The sequence below is a fragment of the Cnephaeus nilssonii genome, assembly GCF_951640355.1.
Source record: "Cnephaeus nilssonii genome assembly, chromosome: 6".
Lineage (NCBI taxonomy): Eukaryota > Metazoa > Chordata > Mammalia > Chiroptera > Vespertilionidae > Cnephaeus > Cnephaeus nilssonii.
The window spans coordinates 85,773,992-85,798,628 of record NC_137077.1 but is presented as its reverse complement, the minus strand read 5'-3'; the positions used below and the strand labels follow the sequence as shown (position 1 = coordinate 85,798,628).

Below are 24,637 nucleotides of genomic sequence, written 5' to 3'. Positions count from 1 at the left end.
CCAGGCATTCCTCTTAAAGGGACTTCACATGGACTTACTTGGACTCACTCAACTCTGAGCTCCAGCACTGGGGCAGCAGCTTGAAAGGTGCCAGAGATGTACAGGAGGAGCTGAATTGTCTGGCTTTGGGGTGAGGAATAGGGGAGCCACTTTCTCCCAGACAGAAGTGCTGGCAGAAGCCATTGTTCCTTGTCGGACCTCTCCCCATGCAGGCACAGGCAGCACCATATTTGAGTCTCCATCAGCTTGGCTAACACCTTTTGTCCCAGCCTGGTGATTCCCTGAGACCCTGCCTCACTCAACTTGCAAATTCACTCAAGCCATATCCAATGCCTTTCCCATAAAAAATGGCCTGTCTTGGCTTATGAATGCAGACTTTCCTAAAAATCTCTCAAAGGTTTACAAACCACAAACAAGTAGCATCTGGCGTTGGCATGCCCCATACCTCTTGCTAAGCAGCCCCAAGCTTGGCATCAGTAGAAACCAGCCCTGATTCACAGTGTAGCCTCTCCCAGCTCAGTTCAAGCTGCAACCATCTCCAGATCACTTTGTAGCTCATACTAGGTGTCCCTGGGCAGAGCCAAGGCAACAGCTGATCTTGGTCTTCACCAGAGCCTCTCCCAAGAGGTTCCAGAACCAATACACTTGGTGGCCTGACTCAGACCACACCAGAGCACCAACCAACCACCTTCACACAGTCTAAGCAGGCACCAGAAACCCACTAAGCAAATCCTGCTCTGTGGGGTCAGCCCTACATAACAGCTCCTCTGCTATAGTCCAAACCAGTCCTCACAATCAATCAGCATGAGGTAAATCCCTCCCATTGATGTTCCAACAGTGATCAAGGCTCAGCTACAACAGGATGGCACACACAACCCACACAAGGACACACTTGGAGCACCTGATTCAGGTGACCAGGGAGAATGAACCACTCAGCTCCACAGGACACTTACTACGTAAGACCACTCTACCAAGACTTGGAGACATATGGACTACATTGTGATAAGCAGGGAGATAGCCAGAATAAGAAGAAAAAGAAAATGTCCCAAGAAAGATGTCTACCTAGAAAGGGAGAAAGAACAGAACAAAACTTCAGAAAAGTAACTAAACAAAATGGAACAAGCAATCTACCAGATGCAGAGTTCAAAATATGCTTATAAGGATGCTCAATGATCTCAGTGAGAACTTCAACAAAGAGATAGGAAACATAAAAATGGAGATAGGAAACATAAAAAAGAACTAGTCAGAAATGAAGAATAAATGTGGGAAATGAAGAATGCATTAGAGGGGATCAACAGTAAATTAGATTAGAAGATTAAATCAGTGGTTAGGAAGATAAAGTAACAGAAAACATCCAATCAAAACAGCTGAAAGTAAAAAGAACCTCGAAAATGAAGATAGTTTAATGAGCCTCTGGGACAACAACAAGCATACCAACAATTATATCCTAGGAATAACAGAAGGAGAAGAGAGAGATCAAGGAACTGAAAATCTATTTGAAAAAATAATGTTTGAAAACCTATTTGGAAAATTTCCTTAACCTGGTGAAGGAAATAGACATACAAGTCCAGGAAGCACAGAGTCCCAAACAAGGTGAACCCAAAGAGGCCCACACCAAGATCCATCATAATTAAATGTCAAAGATAAAAGGCAAAGAGAGAATCTTAAAAGCAGCAAGAGCCTGGCCAGTGTGCCTCTGTGATTGAGCGTTGACCTACGAACCAGGAGGTCACAGTTCAATTCCCAACTGGGGTGCATGCCCAGGTTGTGGGCTCGATCCCCAGTTGGAGATGTGCAGGGGGCAGATGATCAATGATTCTTTCTCATCATTGATGTTTCTATCTCTTTCTCTGTGTTTGAAATCAATAAAAAATATATTTTTTAAAAAGCAGCAAGAAAAAAGCAGTTAGTTACCAACAAAAGAGCTCCTATAAAGCTGTCACCTGATTTCTCAATAGAAACTTTGCAGGCCAGAAGGGATTGGCATAAAATATTCAAAGTGATGAAAAGCAAGTACCTGCAACCAAGATTACTCTACTTAGTAATGCTATCATTTAGAATTTAAGGAGGGATAAAGAGCTTTCCAGATAAGAAAAAGCTAAAGGAGTTCATTACCACCAAGCCAGTATTATAAGAAATGTTAAAGGGACTTCTTTAAGAGAAAAAAAAAAAGTATGGATAATAAAATGGCAATAACCATATACCAACCAATAATTGCTTTAATACAAATTGATTAAATACTCCAATCAAATGACACAGGGTAGCTGAATAAATAAGAAAATAAGATCCATACATATGCTGCCTATAAGAGACTCACTTCAGATCGAAAGGTACACACAGACTAAAAGTAAAGAGATGGAAAAAGATATTCATGCAAATGGAAAAAAAAATAAAAAAGCTGGGGTAGCAATACTTGTAACAGACAAAATAGACTTTAAAACAAAGGCTATAACAAGAGACAATGAAGGACTCAACAATTTCACTTCTGGATATTTAGCCAAAGAAAACCAAAGCACTAATTAAAAAAGACACATGCATTTCTGTGTTCATTGCAGCATTATTTATGATAGCCAAGATATGGAAGCGACCCAAGTGTCTATTGATAGATGAGTAGATAAAGAAGATGTGGTACATATATAAAATGGAATATTACTCAGCCATAAAGATAAAGTATTTCCATCTGCAACAACAGATGGTCTTAGAGCAGTAGTTCTCAACCTTTCTAATGCCTCGGCCTTTAATACAGTTCCTCATGTTGTGGTGACCCCCCACCATAAAATTATTTTCATTGCTACTTCATAACTGTAATTTTGCTACTGTTAATGAATCGTAATGTAAATATCTGTGTTTTCCGATGGTCTTAGGTGACCCTGCTAGAGGTTCTCAACATGTGGGTCACGACAGACCATCGGAAAACACAGATATTACATTACAATTCATAACAGTAGCAAAATTACAGTTATGAAGTAGCAACGAAAATAATTTTATGGTTGGGGGTCACCACAACATGAGGAACTGTATTAAAGGGTCGCAGCATTAGAAAGGTTGAGAACCACTGTCCTAGAGGGTATTATACTAAGTCAAATAAGACAGACTGAGAAAGACAAATACCACATGCTTTCACTTATATGTAGAATCTAAAAAACAAAATAAAACAAACAAACAAACAAACAAACAAACCCCCAGAAACAAACTCATAGATACAGAGACCATTTTGATGGTTGCCAGATGGGAGGGGGATTGGGGGGGATGGGCAGAAAAGCGGAAGGGATTAAGGTGTGCAAATTGCCAGTTATAAATACAGTCAAGGGGTGAAAAGTACAGCCTAGTGTATATCAACAATATTGCAATAACTATGTATGGTGTCAGATTGGTACTAAACTTATCAGGTTGATCACTCTGTAAGTTATATAAATGTCAAATCTGTACGTTGTACACCTGAAACTAATATAATATTGTATGTCAACTGTAATTGAAAAATAAAAAAAATATTTAGAAAAAAAAAGATAAATTAAAAACCCCCACAGCATTTCTTTCACGTGCACTCCCTCTGCATCCCATGTCTGGAGTGTAACCCTAACCTCAGCCTGTGTGACTGCAGGTGGAACAATCCCTATCTCTTTCGGGTCCCTCTCTTCTCAGGTCCCAGAGCCTGCCTGTCCTCCCTGCCACGCTGCAGCCCAAGAGGCCAGGCTGATGGTTGCAGAAATAAGTATTGGGCAGAGCAGGCCAGGGCTCTGCATATATGACTCTTAGTTCAGGAGCTGAGCTGATGGGTGTGCATGCAGAGGTCAGTCAGCAGTGACTTGTGGTTAGGAGTGTGCCCCAAGAGGACTTTGAATTTGGGTCATGCCTAAGGTTACAGCCTTTCAACCCAGGTGTGTGTGACTAGTTTTGATGCTTTGTTGGGGGGGGAGGGGGGACATGGGAGGTGACTCCTGTCCTGTAGAGACTGAGTAGATCATAAGGAAGACTGCATATCTAGTGAGCAGGCAGTCCTTTCTAGCTTGGTCAGCACAACGGTGCTAGGAACATGAGTCCTTTGGACTGTGATAAGGAAGAGGACATTTAAGGGCAATAGGTAAGATCTCAGGGCTCTTCTTTCCTGCTCTCTTCTCTGAATTCTACTCTGAGAAGTATCAGATTAGATCTCCTTTCTGTTTTGTTTTCAAACTGGATTCTTGTGGTAAGAAGCAAAAATACACAATACTTTTGTTTTTGTTTCAACATGAAACAACATTCATAAAACTGTCTGCTACAAGAGAGCAGACCCCATGACCAAATCTGATAGTGGTTAGCACGTCAGTCTGTTTGGGTCTCTTACTTCCCCTGGAAGAATCCTCACAGAGTTGATTTTCAGTTGTGATACATGCAGGACCCCAAATGAAGGCTTCCTGAGCAGAGGAGGAAAAGCAAGAGAGATATGCATACAAGTGGACGGGGCATCCTTTCCTAGCTCATATTGCAGAACCTCCTGTCTGTGGGTCCGTATGTTTACTTGTGTGGATTCTCTCTGGACTGTAAGCTTTTCAGAGTCAAGGACCATGTCTCCTTAATCTCTGTATCCCCTTCACTTAGCACAGTGTCTGGTATACAATAGGCAGCCATGGATGTTGGAATAAATGAATGCATGAATGGAGGGTTGATAAGCAGAAGTAAAGGTCTAGAGACTATAAAGTGTTTGGGGGGCATCTAGGGAGGCAGCACCGGTGAGACTGGGCTCTTAAGTCAGAGTGCTCCATTTCCATCCTGGCCCCACCTCCCCCCACAGCATAACCTTGGACAAAGTGCTCCGTTCTCTAGGCTTTTTTTTTTTTCCCCCCATCTGAAAATGCTGATAAAATGCATTATGATGGTCTCTATCTTCCATGGGGTTTAATGAGTTATAGTGTCTTGGGTTGGGCAGGGCTTTTCACTTCCATGAGGCATCTAGGTTTTTAATTAAAATCTGAAAGGTGTATGGAGCGAGGCTTTGATGGAATACGGTGGAGTGTAAAGAAGTCAAGGTATGTGAGGATACTGGGCCTGAGAAAGAGGCTGAAAATAGCTAGGGAAGGCTGAAAGTAGGAAATAAATGGAATTCCAGTGGGATTGGCAGGGGGGAAATGAGAGAATTGAGTAGCTAGGCAAATTGTGTCCTGAGCTATGAATTCCCCACAGTGGTCAATGGGACTTTTCCTTCAGATAGCTGAAGGGCTTTTGACTGGTATTGTTTTTCACCGCAGTTTTTATTCTTAAGGAAAATAGATCTCATCTTTAATCTTCCAGGAAATTGGTTGACCAAGTGGATACATTTTAAGGTATTTTGAAATTTTAATTTATTTTGAGTTTTGAGTGTTTTTTATTTCTTCCTCATGAGCCTGCCTACAGCGTTCAAGAGACCTTTCCAACGATATCATCTAAACCTTACTTGATATTACATGCTTTTTTGTTTTTAATCTTTATTTATTATTATTTTTGACTAGGAAATACATGAATAAAAATGATGTGAAAACCATGACTTGAGAAATCTTGCTCCCTCACCAGCTATTTACTCTGCTCCCTGATCCCTCCTAGGGAACCACAGTCACGAGTTTCAGTGGACTCCCAGAGTTTCTTAATGCAAATTAAGCACTTACGAATATAGTCTTTATCTTCTTTGTTCTTATTCAAGCACCACAGTTTATTTTCCCAGTTCTCCAGAGAAGGGCCCTTGAAGTGCTTAAAATCTTTTGCTCTTGCAAACAATGCTGCACACACTCCAGATTTATGTTTGCAGCTGTAGCTGTGAGGTGCACTTCAGATCTCCCCAGAGGTGGCATATTGTAATTTTGTAATATTTTTAATACTCCCCCAGGTAAACGTATTTGTAATTTTGATAGACGTTGCCTAATTGACCTCCTTACAGTTATCTGTTGCACGCCTGTGAGCACCAATGAGCCTGCTAGTGTCCCACAGCCTCCCAACACATTATCTTGTCACCTTTGCCAGCCTGAGAGCTGAGACATTGTCTCAGTGTAGCTTTAACTTGTATTCCTCTTATTATGACTAGAGTTGAGCATCTTTCCATGTGATTAAGAACCATTTATATTTCTTCATTCTGTCATTCGTACATTTATGTCCTTTGCCTATTTTTCAATTACTTAAAAACTTTTTGTTTTAGAATACCCTGGACATTTATTGATCAACTATTTACTATCAACTATTATCAGCAGGATCTGTGAAGGCACTGGCCAGGCAAAGTTGGAGAGGATGCTGCCTTGCCTTCCAGAAGCTCACAACCTAATGGAGGAGCCATTCTATCTATCTATCTATCTATCTATCTATCTATCTATCTATCTATTATCTATCTATCTATCTATCTATCTATCTATCTATCTATCTATCATCTATGCATTTATCTATCATCTACCTGTATTTGTATACAAATATATAAAGAGAAACACAGTACAATGCCCAAGCATTATTATGATTTTAAAATATATTTTTACTAGAGGCCCAGTGCACAAAATTCATGCACGGGGGTGGGGTGGGTTGTCCCTCAGCCCAGCCTGCACCCTCTCCAATCTGGGACCCCTTGAGGGATGTCCGACTGCCCATTTAGATCTGATCCTGGTGGGATTGGGCCTAAATGGGCAGTTGGACATCCCTCTCACAATCCAGGACTGCTGGCTCCCAACTGCTCGCCTGCCTTCCTTCCTGATTGCCCCTAACCGCTTCTGCCTGCCAGCCTGATCACCCACTAACCACTCCCCTGCCAGCCTGATTGATGTCTAACTGCTCGCCTGCCAGCCTGTTTGCCCCCAACTTCCCTCCTCTGCCGGCCTGGTCACCCCTAACTGCCCTCCCATGCAGGCTTAATTGCCCCCAACTGCCCTCTCCTGTAGGCATGGCCCCTCCCAACTGCCCTCCCCTGCTGGCCTGATCCCTCCCAACTGCCCTCCCTTGCAGGCCTGGTCCCTCCCAACTGCCCTCCCCTGCTGGCCATCTTATGGTGGCCATCTTGTGTCCACATGGGTGCAGGATCTTTGACCACATAGGGGCAGCCATCTTGTGTGTTGGAGTGATGGTCAATTTGCATGTTACTCTTTTATTAGGTAGGATTAGAGGTCTGGTGCATGGGTGGGGCCAGCTGGTTTGCCCTAAAGGGTGTCCCGGATCAGGGTGGTTCCCTTGGGGCGTAGGGCGGCCTGGTGAGGGGCCTGTGGTGGTTTTCAGGCCAGACACGCCCCCCGGGGACCCAAGTGGAGGCCCTGGTATCTGGGATTTATTTATCTTCTACAATTGAAACTTTGTAGCCTAGAGCGGAGCCAAGCCTTCTGCTTGCTCCATGGCGGCAGCCATTTCTGTTTGGATTTATCTATCTTCTATAATTGAAACTTTGTGGCCTCAAGCAGAGGCCTGGGTCAGCCAGAGTGTGCGGAAAGCTTGGCTTCCTCCATCACTGGGGAAACCCAAGCCTCCCTCCTGCTCTCTCCCTGGCTGCAGTCATCTTGGTTGGGTTAATTTGCATACTCGCTCCTGATTGGCTGGTGGACGTGGCTGGTGGGCATGGCTTGTGGGTGTAGCAGAGTGATGGTTAATTTGCATATTACTCTTTTATTAGATAGGATTGATTTCAGAGAGGAAGGGAGAGGGAGAGAGAGACAGAAACATCAATGATGAGTGAGAATCATTCATCAGTTGCCTCCTTCACTCTCCACACTGAGGATCTAGCCCACAACTCGACATGTGCCCTGATTGGGAATGGACCTGTGACCTCCTGGTTCGTAGGTTGACATTCAACCACTGAGCCCCGCTGGCCGAGCAATGCCTAAGCATTATGATAAAGGGGTGTGAAAGTGCCCAGCGAGGTGGGTGAATGCCCCATCCAACTTGGGATGGGTTAGAGGTTAGAGTACACACTTTCTAGGATGACAGGGAGGTGAAGAACCACCAGGCTAAATAAACTGTGAGGATCCTAGATCCTTGTTCCTTATGCTGCTCTCTGGCCCTCATCCCCAGCCCCTTCAGCACCAGTCACTTTGTGAGTGCTAAATACATGTTCCCTGAGTGCAGTAACCGAAGAAGAGTCTGATGTAAGAGCCCTGTTGAGGTGTAAGAAGGCTGGCGTGGTGGTGTGGGGCAAGGTCATTGTCACTGGGCCAACTATGGCAGCATCTGCTTTTTCCCAATCCCTCCCCTCGCTGGCAGGCAGTGTCGGAACTTTCTTTCACTCTTCTCACTTTCAAGGAGCTGAGCCATCAAACTTGGTTCCAGTTCACCTTTTCTTTCTCATCCCTTACTTCACTAACATCCTCGCTCCCTGCTCCCACCCCTCTTCCAACTCTCTCTTCCTCTGCAACCTCACAGAGAGATGCTACATTAGTTTCCTAGGGCTACCTTAACACAGTACCACACACTTGGTGGCTTGAAACAACAGAAGTTTATTCTCTCACAGTTCTGAAGTCCAGAAGCCCAAAACCAAGATGTTGGCAGAGCTGTGTTCTCTCAAAGGCACTAGGAGAAGACCCTTCCTCACCTCGTCCTCATTTCCGGTGGTTGCCGGCAGTCCTTGGCATTCCGTGACCTGTGTCAGCATCACTCCAGGATCTGCCTCTGCCACATATGGCTGTCTTTGTTCCTCTGTGCAGATTCTGTGTACAAATTCCCCTTTCCTTATAAGGACACCAGTCATTGGATTAAGGTCCACGCTAATCCAGTATGTCCTCATTTTAACTTCATTACATCTGCAAAGACCCTATTTCCAAATAAAGTCACATTCACAGGCACTGGGGTCTGTAACATCTTTTTTGGAGACACAACTCAATGAGTAACACATGTCCTACAAGTGTATCTCGCTTGACAGCTTTCAAAGTCACTCATAATCCTTGTAGAGAGCAGATTATAACCTCTGGTTAAGAACACACACTTGGGTGCAGGTCTCATTCCTGCCCCTGCCCCTTAGGATGTGACCTTGGAAAACTGACTTTCGCTCTCTTAGCTTCCGTTTCTACATCTGTGAAATGGGGAAAGTAGCCCACCTACCCCATAGCGTGCATAGGACCTGACACATAGGACATGACAAAAAAACAACAGGCCTCGTTGTCATGCAGGTGGATCATGCTCTTTCCTCCTCCACTTGCGCGTGGTCACGTGGACTTGGAGCAGAGCCTGAATGTTCTGTAAACACAGCCTGCCCACATGAAGCCCTCTGGACTGGAGGATGTCAAATCAACTCAAGATTTACCCACGAGACAAGTTGAGCTTTCCTTTCTCCAGGTCCCTCCCTGTCCCTCTCCTGTCTGTGTGCCAAGCCTGAAGTGGCACAGTGTGAATGCTAAGAAAACAAACTTTTGGGGATGGGGTGGGAGTGTGAGGTTAGATCACCCCAGTGGGACACACTGCACACAGGGCCCCTTCCCCCACTCTGTTTGTCTTGTGGGCAGGCGAATTCCCCACAGGGTGGGCTAGATCTCCCCTGCCTTGGCTTTTTGCAGATTTCATGCTCTTTGATGCTGGTGTGGCTCTGAAGGAGCAGCTGGTAAAGACAAACCACCATTTGTTGTTGGAAAAAAAAAAATAAAAAGAAAGAAAAAAACCCCAGTCTTTTATCTCTGTGTCCCTCTAAATTGCCAAAGGTCTTATTGTAGAGAGAGGGAACAAGTAGGGTTTTATCCTCCTGCCCCTGCCAAGCAGCCACGTGAACATCAAAGCTCTCAGAGCCCTGGAGGGGGGGCGGTAATGTGAGTAGAGACAAAACCAGGCTGGGCTCCACCAAGGAATGCCAGGGGCTCGCGGGGAGCTGGGCTCTTTTGATGGTGCTGGCTGGGCAGGAAGAGGAGGGGCTCACAGTCTTAGCAGGGTGAGGGGAGACCCTGCTGGGTCTGGAGTCAAGTTGACACCACTCTGTGCATGGGGAACAGGATGTTCTCTTCACAATAAAAATGCCAGCTGTCTATTGAAGAGGGAGGGTAGCATTGCAGGGCACAATAATAGGAACCAATTTTGTTCTGTACATGTATAACGTGCCAGGATCTGTGATGAGTACTTTATGTATGTAGTTTTATTTCATCCTCATCACAACCTTATATTATAGTAATTTCTATCCCCTTCTACATGAGCAAACTGAGGCTTAAAGGGGTTAAGTGACTTGTCTAAGGTCACATGGAGACAGATTTAAACCCAGATTCGCGCAACATCAAAGTTTGCCCTTACCCACTAGGCTCTATGACCTCTTATGACACTTTACCAAACAAACAAAAAACAAGAAGAAATTAGTCTTTTTTTTTTTTTTTTCAGTGACCAATAATAAACACGGAAGAGGTAAGTGGTAGTGGAGAGAGGATGGGTTTGGAGTTTGAGTTGGATACAAATTTTGTCTTATGGGTGACCCTGGATAGGTTACCTTGGATGCAAGTTATAAATTCTCTGAACCTCAGGTTTTCATCAGTAAAATGAGAAAGTTCAAAGATATCTTATAGGGTACAGGATGCTTTTGGATGTAAGGAATAGAAAACTCTCATTCAACTTGCTTCAATAAGAAAACGTATTTTCTCACATTTCAGGAAGCCTCGAGGAAGACCAATTTCAGCCTTGGTTAGTTCAGTGGCTCAAAAATGTTATCAAGAAGCCAGGGATTTCCCTTCTTTCTGTTCTGTCATATTTGGTGTGACCAGTTTTGCCCTTAGTCAAGCTAGCTGTTCTCGTGACCACGAGATGGATGCCATGGTTCTGGCATCACTTGTAGGCTCATAAAAAGAGTGTGCTCTCCCTCACATAGCTCCTTTAAGAGCATGAGACCTTACTTTTGGAATCTCTTCCTCTGGCCCTTCCTCTCAGCCATGTCTGGTTAATCACTGGCAAGGGGATCAGGACCCCGTGTCAGTCCTAGAGCAATCAGGATAAGGTCTCCTTCCCCGAGAAGTGGGGGAAAGGGTAACACTACTGCTCCAACACTGGAGTTCTTTACCACTGAAGGAGGTGGGGGGAGGGTGACTGTTGGGTAGGCATTTAGAAAATGTCCTACAGAGTATCAAGTGCTCAGCACAGAGCCTAGCAGCTGTGAGGGCTTCATTTCCGTCCCATCCTTTATCTGAATGAGGGGAGGCAGCCCATTTGAAAGGTTAGTTCCCAATTATGTTTTTTAAAAAAATATCTATTTTATTGATTTTTTTACAGAGAGGCAGAGAGAGGGATAGAGAGAAACATCGATCAGCTGCCTCCTGCACACCTCCTACTGGGATGTGCCCGCAACCAAGGTACAAGCCCTTGACTGGAATCGAAACTCGGACCCTTCAGTCCACAGGCCAACACTCTATCCACTGAGCCGAACCGGTTGGGGCTGTGGGTTATTTTTAAAAAGATATACTGTGATGCCTTTATGCAACCCAACAACTCAATGAAACAAAGACTATTGAGCAATTGTCCTGGTTGAGAAGTCTTTATGAATGGAGAGGAACAACAGAAGATCCATTTACCTTACTGAGAGGTAATTTTCAGAAAAAGGTAAGCTCATGACTTCAATACAGATATAAAATGAACAACTGTTAAAATTTTATTTTTTTTGAGGACTCGCCAGACTGCTTTCCATAGTGGTTGTACCAGTCTACATTTCCACCAGTAGTGAATGAGGGTTCCCTTTTTTCAACAACCTCTCCAACACTTGTTATTGCTTGTCTTGTTGATTGATAATGGCCACTCTAACTGGTGTAAGGTGGTATCTCATTGTAGTTTTAATTTGCATTTCTCTAATTGCCAGTGAGGTTAAACATCTTTTCATATATCTATTGTCTGCTTGTATGTCTTCTTGGGAGAGGTGTATTTTCAGGTCCTTGGCCCACTTTATGATTGGATTGTTTATTTGTTTGATGTTAACTTTTTTTTTTTTTGCTTTGTTTTGTTTTTTTAATATATCTTTATTGATTTCAGAGAGAAAAGGAGAGGGAGAGACAGATAGAAACATGAATGATAAGAGCAAATCATTGATGGCCGACTCCTGCATGCCCCCTACTGGGGATCGAACCCACAACCCAGGCATGTGCCCTTGACTGGAATCAAACCTGGGATCCTTCAGTCTGTAGGCCGATGCTCTATCCACTGAGCCAAACTGGCTAGGGCTGGTGTTAAGTTTTATGAGTTCTTTATATATTTTGGAAATTAACCCTTTGTCGGAGCTACTGTTTGCAAATATCATCTCCCATCTAGTTGGCTGCCGTTTATTGCTGTTATTTTGTTGTCTGTTTTTTGTTTTTTTTGCTGTGCAGAAGCTCTTCAATTTGATATAGTACCATTCATTTATTTTCACCTTAAGAATAGAGCTGCCATATGACCCAACAACTCCACTCCTGGGTATATACCCGAAAAACTCGAAATCATTTATATGCAAAGATATATGCACCCCTATGTTCATTACAGCATTATTCACGGTGCCCAAGACATGGAAACAGCCAAAGTGCCCTGTGATAGAAGACTGGATAAAGAAGATGTGGTGCATATACACAATGGAATACTACTCAGCCATAAGAAAGGATGAAATAGCGTCATTTACAACAACCTGGATGGATCTTGAGACACTATGCTAAGTGAAATAAGTCAGACAGAAAAAGCTAAGAACCATACAATTTCACTCATATGTGGGATATAAAACTGAAACTTATAAACACAAACAGCAGTGGTTGCTGGGGGTTACTGGGGATTGGGGGAGAAGGGGGTCCTAATATGAGGTGACAGGAGAAGTCTTGACTTTAGGTGGTGGACAGATGGTGCTATATACAGATTTTTTAACTTAGAAATCCACACATAAAACCTATATGATCATGTTGACCAATGTCACCCAATAAAATTTAATTAAAAATTTATTTTACTCATATGATACAAGGGAACTAGCCAGATGTTATAACTGGCTTACTAGTTTGCTATAGTTGCCATAGCAAAGTAACACAAACTGGGTGGCTTAATGACACAAATGGAGGCTGGAAGTCTGAGATCAGGGTGTTGGCAGGTTTCGTCCCTTCCGAGGGCTATGAGGGAGGGTCTGCTCCACACCTTTCTCCAGGCTGCTGGTGGTTTGCTGACAGTGCTTGGCTGTCCTTAGTTTGTATTTGTGTTACCTCAATCTTTGCCTTCTCTCCCTGACCTCTTCACATGGGGTTCTACTTGGATGCATGCCCGTCTTTGTCCAAATTTAACTTAAAAAATATTTTTATTGATTTCAGAGAGGAAGGGAGAGGGAGTGAGAGATAGAAACATAAAGGATGAAAGAGAATCATTGATTGGCTGTCTCCTACACTCCCCACATTGGGATTGACCTGCAACCTGGGCACGTGCTCTGACCGGGAATCGAACTGTGACCTCCTGGCTCATAGGTCGATACTCAACCACTGACCGGGAATCGAACTGTGACCTCCTGGCTCATAGGTCGATACTCAACCACTGAGCCATGCTAGCCCGGCTAAATTTCAACTCTTTTATATGGACCCAGTCATATTGGCCACCCTAATGACCTCATCTGCAAATATCCTATTTCCAAATAATGTCACATTCACAGGTACTAGGAATTAGGACTTCAACATATCTTTTGGGGGACACTATTCAACAATTGTTTCAAAGGAAAAAAAATAAAAAAGCACAGATTAATACAAGTAAATAAAATGTCGGGGTGAATTGCAAATGGAGATAAAACTGGTTTTTCCAAAGGGCTAAGGATGGTTGGGGGAGGAGGATCAATTAAGTCACTATCAGACAGGATAGAAAGTAATTACCTATCAGTTGCCTACAATTTACAAAGCTTTACAAAATAATTTAAATACAATGAACAGACTAGAATCTCACAGCCTGGAAGGGTATGCTATAGAGGGGTATGCATGGTTTTCCATCAAAACATAAAATATGTTTCTATACTACTGTTAGTCTATCCTGTGGATCAAGGGGATCCTGGAATCTGCAGTGCATTAGGTGGTCCTGACATCTCAAACTTGCAGCCACTCCCTTTTCTAGTCCTGCTTCGTGTAACATGGGGTGGGAGGTTGGCCCACATTTCCTCAGTGGGGCTGTTGGATGCCTGAGGCGGGTGGTATGTACCCTGGATGGGGATGTGTGGGGCACAGTACAGATGCTCTCTGCTCCTTCCCCCTTGGTTGCCTTGGAGAGGCAGGAAATCAGGCCACTCCATGGAGGCCTTACTACAACTAATGAGCTGCAGCGTCCAGAACACCACGAGCCATTGCATGTATTGTACTGACAATCTCCATTCCTCAGACCTCAGCCTCCAAAATGCACAGGACATAACTTCGTGGGGTTATTTACTCCGTTTGTGGGGCCTGTTCAAATGCTTCTCACAGCCACAAGGGTGTGAGAGAAAAGAGCTGACAGAGACAGAAACAGGTATTCAAAGTATCTATATGTTCATAGATGGGTGGAACAACAGATCAATTTCTCTCTCTCTCTCTCCCTCTCCCCAAGCAGGAACTTCACAAGAAAGTGTTTTAAGAAATTGTATAGTGCTCGCTGAAATGGGAGCGATACAGAGAAGATTAGCATCGCCCCTGCTCAAGGATGACATGCAAATTCGTGAAGAATTCCATATTAATAGAAAAATAAAAAAGAAATTGTACATACAGGGGCACAAGAAGAAAATCTCTTTCTTCTAGATAAAAATAACTTTGGGAAAGATAAATTCAAGAATTCTCTTCCCCATGATTCATATTCTCAGACATTCTTTGGCATTCTCACTATATAGTTTCCCTCTTTTTAGTGCATTTTTTTTTTTTTTTCCCAGAAAGAGAAAATCTTACTGGAGAAAATCAGGTCAAGCCCAAAAATGTTGCGTACCCAAGGCCAAGCTCAACAAGGCCAAGAAACTAAAGCAAGAAATGAATCCAGCGGTAACAAGAAAGCTCTCATAGGCCACAGCTCACAATCGGCAGGAAGGCGGTCGGTCATTCTCCTTTCATCTTTTTGCTCAACTTTCTAATTTACTTCCACTTATTTGAGCTCTTACTAGTTTCCTAAGCATCATTCTGACCAGAAGTCCCCAAGCAGATGTCCTTCCCTACTCAAGTCTCAATTGTAAGTTCTATTTCAACACCACAGGCCTCTCCAGGCAGAACCCTCAGCCTTTGTCTTTCCTGCTGCTGACACTTGTGTATCTTAGGGACCATGGCACGTCTATATCTTAAGGACTATGGCACGTCTATATCTTAGGGACCATACACTCTTTCAAGACTTTGACAACTCTCCCCACCTATCCCTTCTTTTCAAAATTTCCCCCTTTATTAAATGCTGATTGCATTTAATCACCATCAAAGCAGCTCTGTGGGGCAGGTACAGTTATGATTCCCAGTCTACAATCAAGAAAACAAGGTTTAGGGTGGTCATAAGACCTTCCCAGGGCCCCATCGTGAAGTTGAAGAGTGAGGATTTGAACCCAGGCTTAACGGACTGAAAAGCCACTATAATTTACTTGCTCGATCATGTGTCATGGGGAGAAACTTCTATTATGAGATTCTAGGAAAATAATACTGCAATCAATATATTTTGTCAGTTACAAAACCTTTAAGGATACTTGAGCTGCTGGAAATGACTCAGGGTGGGGCACTCAAGTTAGGTAAGTAAATTATGGCGAGTTATTGGCATTCCTGCCACAGGATACTGCCCTCTTTTCATTGGATTGCTTCCTTTCATGAACTTTCCCCAAAGGCCTTGTTAATCTCTCTGAAGAGGAAAGGTTACATGATTTTCTGGGGGTGAGACCTTCAATGAATCCTGGCCGGATGGTACTGAGTTAAATTTAGAAAAATAGAAAGTTGTGTTTTTGAGATTCCCCCATTGCTCATTTTTGTTATTCTTTTCCTTTTTAAAATAAATCTACTGCCCTAGCCGGTTTTGCTCAGTGGGTAGAGCATGGGCCTGTGGATTAAAGGGTCCTGGGTTCAATTCTAGTCAAGGGCACATGCCTGGGTTGGAAGCTTGATCCCCAGTAGGGGGCATGCAGTAGGCAGCCGATCAATGATTCTCTCTCATCATTGATGTTTCTATCTTTCTCTCCTTCTCCCTTCCTCTCTGAAATCAATTAAAAAAAAAAAAATCTACTGACAGATTCCTTGCTTGACCAAACTTTAGTCAGGCCCTGAACTTTCTCCTGGGCCCATTTGTGTATTCCTCATCAAATTTAGTTTTAGCAAGAACTCTGGTAAGTCAGTTTTACCAGGAACCACCCCCCCGCCCCGCCGTCCCCCATTCTCAATATCTGCTCACCCTCAATATCTGACCAGGTTCCTCATCCCCCAACATTTCCCAGGTGATGTCTGACCACCCTGGCCTGTCTTCAACAAGAATTCTGTTTGGGGGGTTTAGCCAGAACCCTTCTTACCCCTGTTGCTTCTTCTTAGTAATTTCCTATGCACTGCCCCACCATGCTCCTTGGCTATAACTTCCACTTGCCCATGCTGCATTCCGAGTTGAGCCCAATCTCTCTCCGCTACTGTGAAATCTAATTGCAGAGCTCTCTACACCTATCACGATGGTCCTAATAGTCTGCCTTATCATCTTTAACAAGTGTCATGGATTTTTTTTCCTTAGTAGTTATGGTGCTGTGACTCAGACAGGATCAGATTCATCACTGGATCCCAAACCTCTCACCCACGACCTCAAGGGAGCACTTTGACTGAGGATCTGATTCCTGAACCAGCACTCTAGACAGACATGTGTTGAATTGGGAAGGGCAGATTTTGATTCCTAAGATTCCGAGTCTACTCCAGAAGCTGAGTCAGAGTCCCAGGCTTCCTTGTTTGAAGAGGACCTGCTGAGCCTGACTTTCTTTCCTGAGTGGGGATTATTTCCTGACTCTGGTCTGGAAGTGTTTCTCTTTGGCTTTCTGGGTTGCCTCCATGTTCTCTCTATTGGACTCTGCTTCTCCCGTGGGAGCTTCTCAGTCAACTGAAACCCCCTTCTTGAACCTCTACTGACCGAATACTTTGCCAACTCTGCTATTTTTCTTTTTGACATGATTTTGCTGAGGATAATTTGGAACTTCATTGGCCTCCTTGGAAAACTTACATTCTCCCCAAACTGGTTCCTGTAAGACCATTCCCTTCCCATTGTGTCTGCGCCCACTTCCTCCTCTTACCATCTTCAATATTCCCTCCAGTTTTCTTAAATACTTTTATATGTCCCCCTTCACACCTCTATCTCCTCCATCCCTCTGCCCCCCTGCCAGGCTTTTCTCACTTACCCCTCAGCTCCCTTCTGCCACTTGAATTTTAATCCCCCTTACCCTCCATCAGGGCCTCTCAGGTGACTCGGGACTTCCAAAAGTAACCACCTGAAGCTAAAAATAGAAACAACAACACCTATTTAGAAGCAGAAATTAATATTTTGTCTACTCAGATGTGCACTGGAGATATCCAGACAGCTGCTAGATAACTCCTCAGTTACTGCCCTAAGACTTAGTCCACGGCCTCCATCAGATTAGACATCAGGGCAAAAGTAAGTCTTAGAAGTCTTCACAAATATAGGTTCACAGGTAACCTTAACTTGTCCTATTTGCTGGAAATGCAATTTAGGTAAAGATATAAAGTGGAGATAAACCAGTGAGTGACTATTACTATGTTTTATTGATTCATGACTAAAATTGTAGAATGAAAGCTGTAACATCTCTGTTTGCATTTGTCTGTATGTTTATGTACGCATGCATGCTATATGTATGTGATATGTTTCCACCTCTGAACATTATCAATAAAAGAGAAAGATGCAAATTGACCATCACTTCACGACACCCACCAGCCAATCAGGAGTGAGTATGCAAATTAACCCGACAAAGATGGCAGGTTAATTTGCATACGCAGGTGCAGAGCAGCCAGGGGTGGGGTGGGAATGTCCCCCGCAGCGAGCGAGCAGACAGGAGGGCCCTGCTTGACCCTGGCCGTGGCAGTGAGGGGCAAGCAGTCCCCCACAGGGCCCCTACAGAAAGCAGACACCAGGGCCTGTGGTGGCATCAAGCAGGCAGGTCCGCAGAGAGCAGAGAACCATGGGGTGCAGGCCTAAGCCATCAGTAGGACATCCCCTGAGGGCTCCCAGATTGGAGAGGGTGCAGGTCGGGCTGAGGGCCCCCCCTCCCCCGTGCACAAATTTCGTGTACTGAGCTCCTAGTTTAATTTATAAACATTCTCAATGGAGTTCTATTAGAATTAGCTTAGAAGGAAATAAACACTTATATAAACTAAGTTTTCCTAAAACTCTCAGAAATATAGAAATTGACCCAAGTTTTTTTTTTTTTTTTTTTTTTTTAATTCACTTGATCTGGGATATTCTTTGGTAAATAAAGGTAGTTTTAAAATTGTTTGTAAAATAAAACAGGGATGTCTTCAGAGTTTTTAGCATTAAATGTAATGCAGATGTACATTGTTTTCCTACCAAGATTTACTAGTCAAACTTGCTTATATGATCTCTACTACATATTTATGATTATAACACTATAAATCAAACCTCAGAACAAAATGTACAATAAAAAGTAATTTCTTGATGCATGTCAAACATGATAAGTAAAACCATAAAAAAAGGGAAGAGCCATAATTTTAAATTTAGGCTTTTGTTTGTTTAATTTTTTTTGATACTTTCCTGATTTGTCAACAAGAAAAATAATTTAAGATAATGGCTTGCTTTGTTTAATGTTTCCTGAAACTTTTATAAGCAATTCAAGCATAATTATAAGAACAACTGAATTAAATAGATTAAAATGGGATACAAATTTATAAATAAACTTTTCAACAATTATGATTTATACTATGTCTACTTAAAAATAATTATAAAAAGCCTTTTGATAACTTGAACCTTAAAGCTATACTGTTGAAATAATGATGAGTATTCATTGAATATCCAGATCATTTCCAAATAAGATGACATATCAATACATTAATTGCTGAATATAAGTTTAAGTTTATTTACTTTTGGCATCTTGTTTTTATATGGTACATAGAAGCTAAAATATTTGGGTTTGTTAATAAATATGAGAAACTCTACGATGAAAAAGACATATGCCTCTAGAGAATTGTAAAATGATGTATTCAGATATTTGCTATAGAATAATTGTGACAGACAGCTCATAATTGCCCTCTTCTAGTTTTCATTGAAAATTAAGGTTATTAATAGTTAAAAATTCTATATTGTAAATAAATCTACTAGAAGTAGTAAGAGTTAAGAAAAAAACCCTCTGCATATAAGGGAAAGAAGATGTATTTTCAATAAGGAAACGCATGAAGTATGTATTTTTGTTAGGGGAAAAGAAGAGTAATTTTATCTGAATGTAGAATGACTGTTCCAGAATGAGAGAGAAGGAAAGAGTATCACAAAAGAAATGAATGAATTAAAAACAATTTTTGGAAGGTTTTTGAACAAGGAATCACGAAAAGGAATTTTTTCTTGTGTGGCCAATGCTGCCCAATATCCGGTGAATTTATTTTATGAGTTTTTAAAAAATTAGTCTTGGTATTTACAGTCCACAGATGCAAGACTAGCACTTGGTTTTCTCTTTTTGAAACAAAACAATTTTCTTAGGTTATTGGTCTGCTCTTAATAAGAAATTGTGAAAAGGTTTTCCTTTGCCCTTTAATTTATCTGCCTAGGAAACCAACAGTTTGCGTCTTAGAGAAGTTCCTGAGCTTCGTGCTGTCTTTATCAGGTCTTGGCTTACTTAAGAAAATCAAGACTTCTCAGTATTAAAAGAGCTAAGTTTTAATAACTATCTTTCTGTATGTGCCTTGGAAATCTCGGAATTGTCACTTTGGTGAAATGGTAAGTATGGTTTCACAGGGACCGGTGATCCTATGGAGTCAAGTGTTCACACCTTTAGACATTTTTGACAACTTTCCAAAATCCAATTTGAACTGGAGTCTGACATCAAACGAAGATTTCCCAGAGCACTCCTGGAAAATCTGTCACCTTGTAGAAGAGAGACGTCCGGCCAGTTAGGTTTCTTTGCTATGCGCAGTTGTGTGGGCAGCATTGTCAACTAGGAAGTGATGAAAGAGCCCGTGGGCACTGCCACTCAAGCTGGGGCAGCGTTTCCTGCTCATCCCCAGGCACACTGCAGCTCGGGCCTTGCCCAACACAACCCGACCATGGCTTCAGCTGGGGAAGAGCTACAGAAGGATCTAGAAGAGGAGAAGGTGCTTCTGGAAAAGGTAACTGGAAAAAAAAAGAGTACATGATGCTCTTACAGCTGAAAAATCTAAGACAGACCGAAATCAAGAACAAGGTGCAGCAGAAATTACAGAGGAAAGCAGAACCGGTGGACAATGAAAACCCAGCTGTGGTGGTCGCTCCCATTACGATGGGATATACAGTGGGAAAAAGTAATTATGGGTGGAATCAGCCAGACAAGTTTGTGAGAATCCACATTTCCTTAACTGGAGGTCATCCAGTCCCCACTGAGAACCTGCTGGCACATGTCACAGAGAGAGCACTTGACCTTTTGGTAAATAGTTAAATTGGGAATATTTACCCCATGAGCATGAACTCTTGAAACCCATCTCTGTGGAAGGCAGTTCCAAAAAAGTCAAGATAGATATGGGGATTATATTGTGTGAAAAGAAAGCAACAAACAAACAAACAAACAAAACAAAACAAAAAAACATGTAGTAGGACTACCCAACTGGAGTTGAAAAGGGAAAGAAAAGCCCTCTTATGACTCTGAAACAGGCTAGTGAGGGGTTGATGAATGTTGTAAGAAAATGTATGAAGATGGAGATGATAGGAAACAAACCATTAATAAGGCTTGGGTGAAACCAAGAGAGAAACAAGCCAAAGGAGATGCAGAATTTTGAGATAATGCTACAGAGCCTTCTCTTAAGTAAAGGCAATAACTCCTTAATTTTTTGCTGGAAGATTTATTTAAACAAAATATGCTTATTAAAAACACTTCCTCTAAAGATGGCCCTTGAGTAACCTGATCATTTTGTTCAAGAAAGGGTAATACTCTCTTCTCATGTGAAATGTATAAAAGCAAAAGCAAGTTTGGCTGAATGAAAAGGCCACAAGGTGTGCATTTTTGTTTAGCTAAGGGGTAGAAAACAGAAGTTATTGCTTGCCTTTAAGTTCTTTTCATCAGCTTCCACCAATGTCAGAATAAGTAAAAAGTAAACCTGACAATTTGCATAAAAAAGTGATAATAAATCTTCTTAGGTTATATGTGCATGGATCTATGATATTAATATAGATATATCAGAAATTCTATGATGTTATTAGACATTTGCAATACTGATCCTGGCTGGGTAACTCAGTTGGTTAGAGCATCATCCTGATATGCCAAGATTGTGGGTTCAATCCCTGGTCAGGGTACATACATGAATCAAATAATGAATGAATAAATAAGTGCACAGCAAGTCTCTCTCTCTCTCTCTCTCTCTCTCTCTCTCTCTCTCTCTCTCTCTCTCCTTCCCTGTCTCTGTCTCTCTAAAATCAATAAATTAAAAAAATAAGAAATTTGCAATACTCTTGTTGTCCAGTTATTATGTTAAAACATTGTATGTCACAGAGATAATTAATTATTCTTTGTCAAATGAACTATCATCAGAACTTTAAGCAAGGCCATTTTAAGCCCTTTGCCTTTCACAGACAGGTACTGTTTTACCCTGATTCTCCTCTGAAAGCATTTATGCGTGAGAATGATCCATGATGGCATCACTGGAATAACTCTGAGACCATGCCACCAGGCTGAGGAAGAATTTCTAGAACTAACAAAGAAGCTGATGGATTAATAAAATTGCAAACCCAAGATCAAGCAGAACAAGAATTCATTCATGGGCCTGAGTGAACTGATAAGGATGACTATAATTTTTAATGACTTTTGTTTAAAACATTGCTAGTTCTTTAATGTTTTGTGTTCCAGATTTAAGGAAACCCTTTTCTCTTTTCTTTTAAACTATTGTAACTTATAGCAATATTGTGAACTATAACTTTGTAAACAGAGTTGAAACATTTCTTTTTTCTTCCTATATGATCTCTCTAGAATGTGGGAACTCTTAGTATTCTTATTTTCATAGCAATGTAGTTATTTGCATAAGTTCAATAAGAATCTGTTCTTCTTGTAACAAGACACAATTGTTACCAAGGCTTAGATTGGAATGTCATGTTTGCGAATGATGGGCATCAAATCGAAGTGACCGGACAGCGTTAAGGAACTGAAGTTGGCTTTAAGGAACCAATGCTTATAAAGCCCCCTTTGGAAAAGCTGGCCTGTATTTGGCTTACAGGGTTCCCCACTTTGCAGGTGAGTAAGGATATTTTGGGAGCAGTGAGAAAAGAAGAATTTAGCCAAATTAGTATGCATTACAGGCAAAATGAGGTAGTGTATTCTTGGCTTGATTTTCTAGCTTTTCAAAGTCTAATCTGGGATTCCTTCTGAAAAGTTCTAGCAAAACAAACTCAAAATGGACCATGCAAACTCTTGGTGCACTAATGTGAATAATCAGGCCAAGTTTAATGAGACCAGACATAGTTCTCAAACAAATTAGTCTTACTTTGCTTATCTTCGATAAAAATGGAGGTGATTATAGAAAGAATTTTTTTTTTGTTTGTTTCAATGAAAAAAACAACAGTGCACCCTTGCAGATTCTGTCTAGCTCATTTTGCCATCCTGGCTAAGTCCTGAATTCTTCTAGTTTCTTCCAATATCCAGCTATTAACATTTCCCAAATTTCCCCCTTGATTTGGAACTGAAACTGCCCTTTTCACAAAGCTATGCAAGCTAAAGCTGGATTACTTGATATAAATGTGTAAAAAAAAAAAAAAAAAAAAAAAAGACTATAGCCCTGGCTGGTGTGGCTAAGCGGTTAGAGCATTAGCCCTCGAACCAAAGGGTTGAGGGTTTGATTCTCGGTCAAGGGCTTGTATTTGGTTGCAGGGGTTCTATTCCAGGTGGGTGCATGCAGGAGGCAACCAACTGATGTGTCTCTCTCACATGGATGTTTCTCTCACACTCTCTCTCCCTCCCTCCCTTCCACTCTTTCCCTGCTACTCTCTCTAAAAAATTCAAGGGGAAAAAATATCCTTGGGCGAGAATTAACAACAACAACAAAAACGACTACAACAGATGATGACATCTGGGCAGCCTTCATGCCTTCTGCTGTATGTGCCACTCAGAAAGTTCACTGGAACACTGATGCCATCCCCAGCAGCATCAAATGGCAAACCAGAAAGATTCTTCAGGTGCTCACTGCCATCCTGACTCTACCATCTAGAGATGCTTTAAGCTCAAGCTTAAAAATCTTGACTAGCTGTCCTCTGGATGCAGATGCTAGGTTTCTAATCATTAATCTTTGTTTTTCTTCTATTTTCATAGAAAGTCCCCTCATTAAATATCTGACTGCTAGCAAGGTATCATTTTGCTAATTGAATATTATTTTTCTTCAATACTATTCAAATCCCTGTACAAACCTTAAGGACTGTGGCCATTACCTCAAGGACTTTTGGCTATTAAGAAAGGAAGAAAATGGAAGAGATAACACCATTCACTTGACTTAATAGGTTATTCTCCTGAGCATAAAATAACTCTTTAAGGGAAAAACAATCTTAACCCAAAGCATGCCCGAATGAGGTGGGGATTTAGAGATTAGAGGCGGAAGTGTTGGGCTTTCCTGGTGACCTTAGCTCATACTTCTGACTTCCCACCAAGATGACTCCCTCTCAACACAAGGCCTTTGCATGTGCTGTTCCTTTGGCCAGGAATTTAGCTCCTCCGTCCCCATTCCTTTACCTAGTTAACTTCCGCTCATCCAATAGGTAGCAGAAGCAGTACTCTCTCAGGGAAGCCTTTGGTGGCCTATCTGACTAGGTCAGATTCTCCTAATTTGGCTCTCAAAGCACCATGGCCACCCCTTCTTAGTACTTGTCACAGTTTCAATTTTTTATATATTCATGTGGCTATATGATTGTTGACCATCTCCTATACTAGATACCAAGTTCCATGAGGGGAGTGGTGATGCCTGCTCTTGGTCATTTGTATGTGTAGAACACGGGACCTTTCCTGGTACACAGTGACCCCCCCTCCCCAAATAGTTGTTGAATGAATGCACTAGGGATTGTCAATGACTTGAAGCATTTACTTTTTACTGTCTCCAGCCCCCATGCCATCCTGGAGGCCAAGGATATACATCCTTATCCTTCTATAGAAGCCTATAAAAGTAAAAATCTGATAGAACAAAGCAAAAGATTTAAAATAGTAGCTCCTTTCCTATTCCTTCAATGTATTCCCTTTTGAAAATCTCCTTTCAAAACTGACTCAGTGAGACCTGCACATGCGTGTGCCTCCCCGGAAGGAGCCCTTACCAACCTTAGCACAATTTTCCTTGGGACGCACTTTGAATAACACAAGCATAAGTATACTGTGACCAAAGGTGTGGGTCCGAGCTTGCTGTTAAGGCCGACAGCACTAGGACGTTGTCCTCACCAGAAGTTAATTAGCATCATCTGCAATTTTGAATGAGGACTCCCTATCTCCTTAAGCAAAGATTCATCTGGACTGTTTCTGTTTGTTGTTGTTGTTGTTTGCATTGGAAAAAAGGTAAGATCTTGGCCGTTTAAAAAGGCTTTTACCTTTTTTCCACACCCTACAGGCCATGATGGTCACATACAGTCATTGCTGGGTCCACCTCTCCCCAGGAGGTCTTTCTCAAAAAGCTGA

General features: G+C 42.1%; 1 pseudogene across 1 annotated transcript; it reads left to right on the top strand.

Annotated features, from left to right (window-relative positions):
* Positions 1-20,075: 20,075 nt before the first annotated feature.
* LOC307101278 (calcyclin-binding protein-like) lies at positions 20,076-20,780 on the top strand (annotated as a pseudogene). Its single transcript has one exon. The product of its transcript is annotated as a calcyclin-binding protein-like (transcript).
* The last annotated feature ends 3,857 nt before the right edge of the window (positions 20,781-24,637 follow it).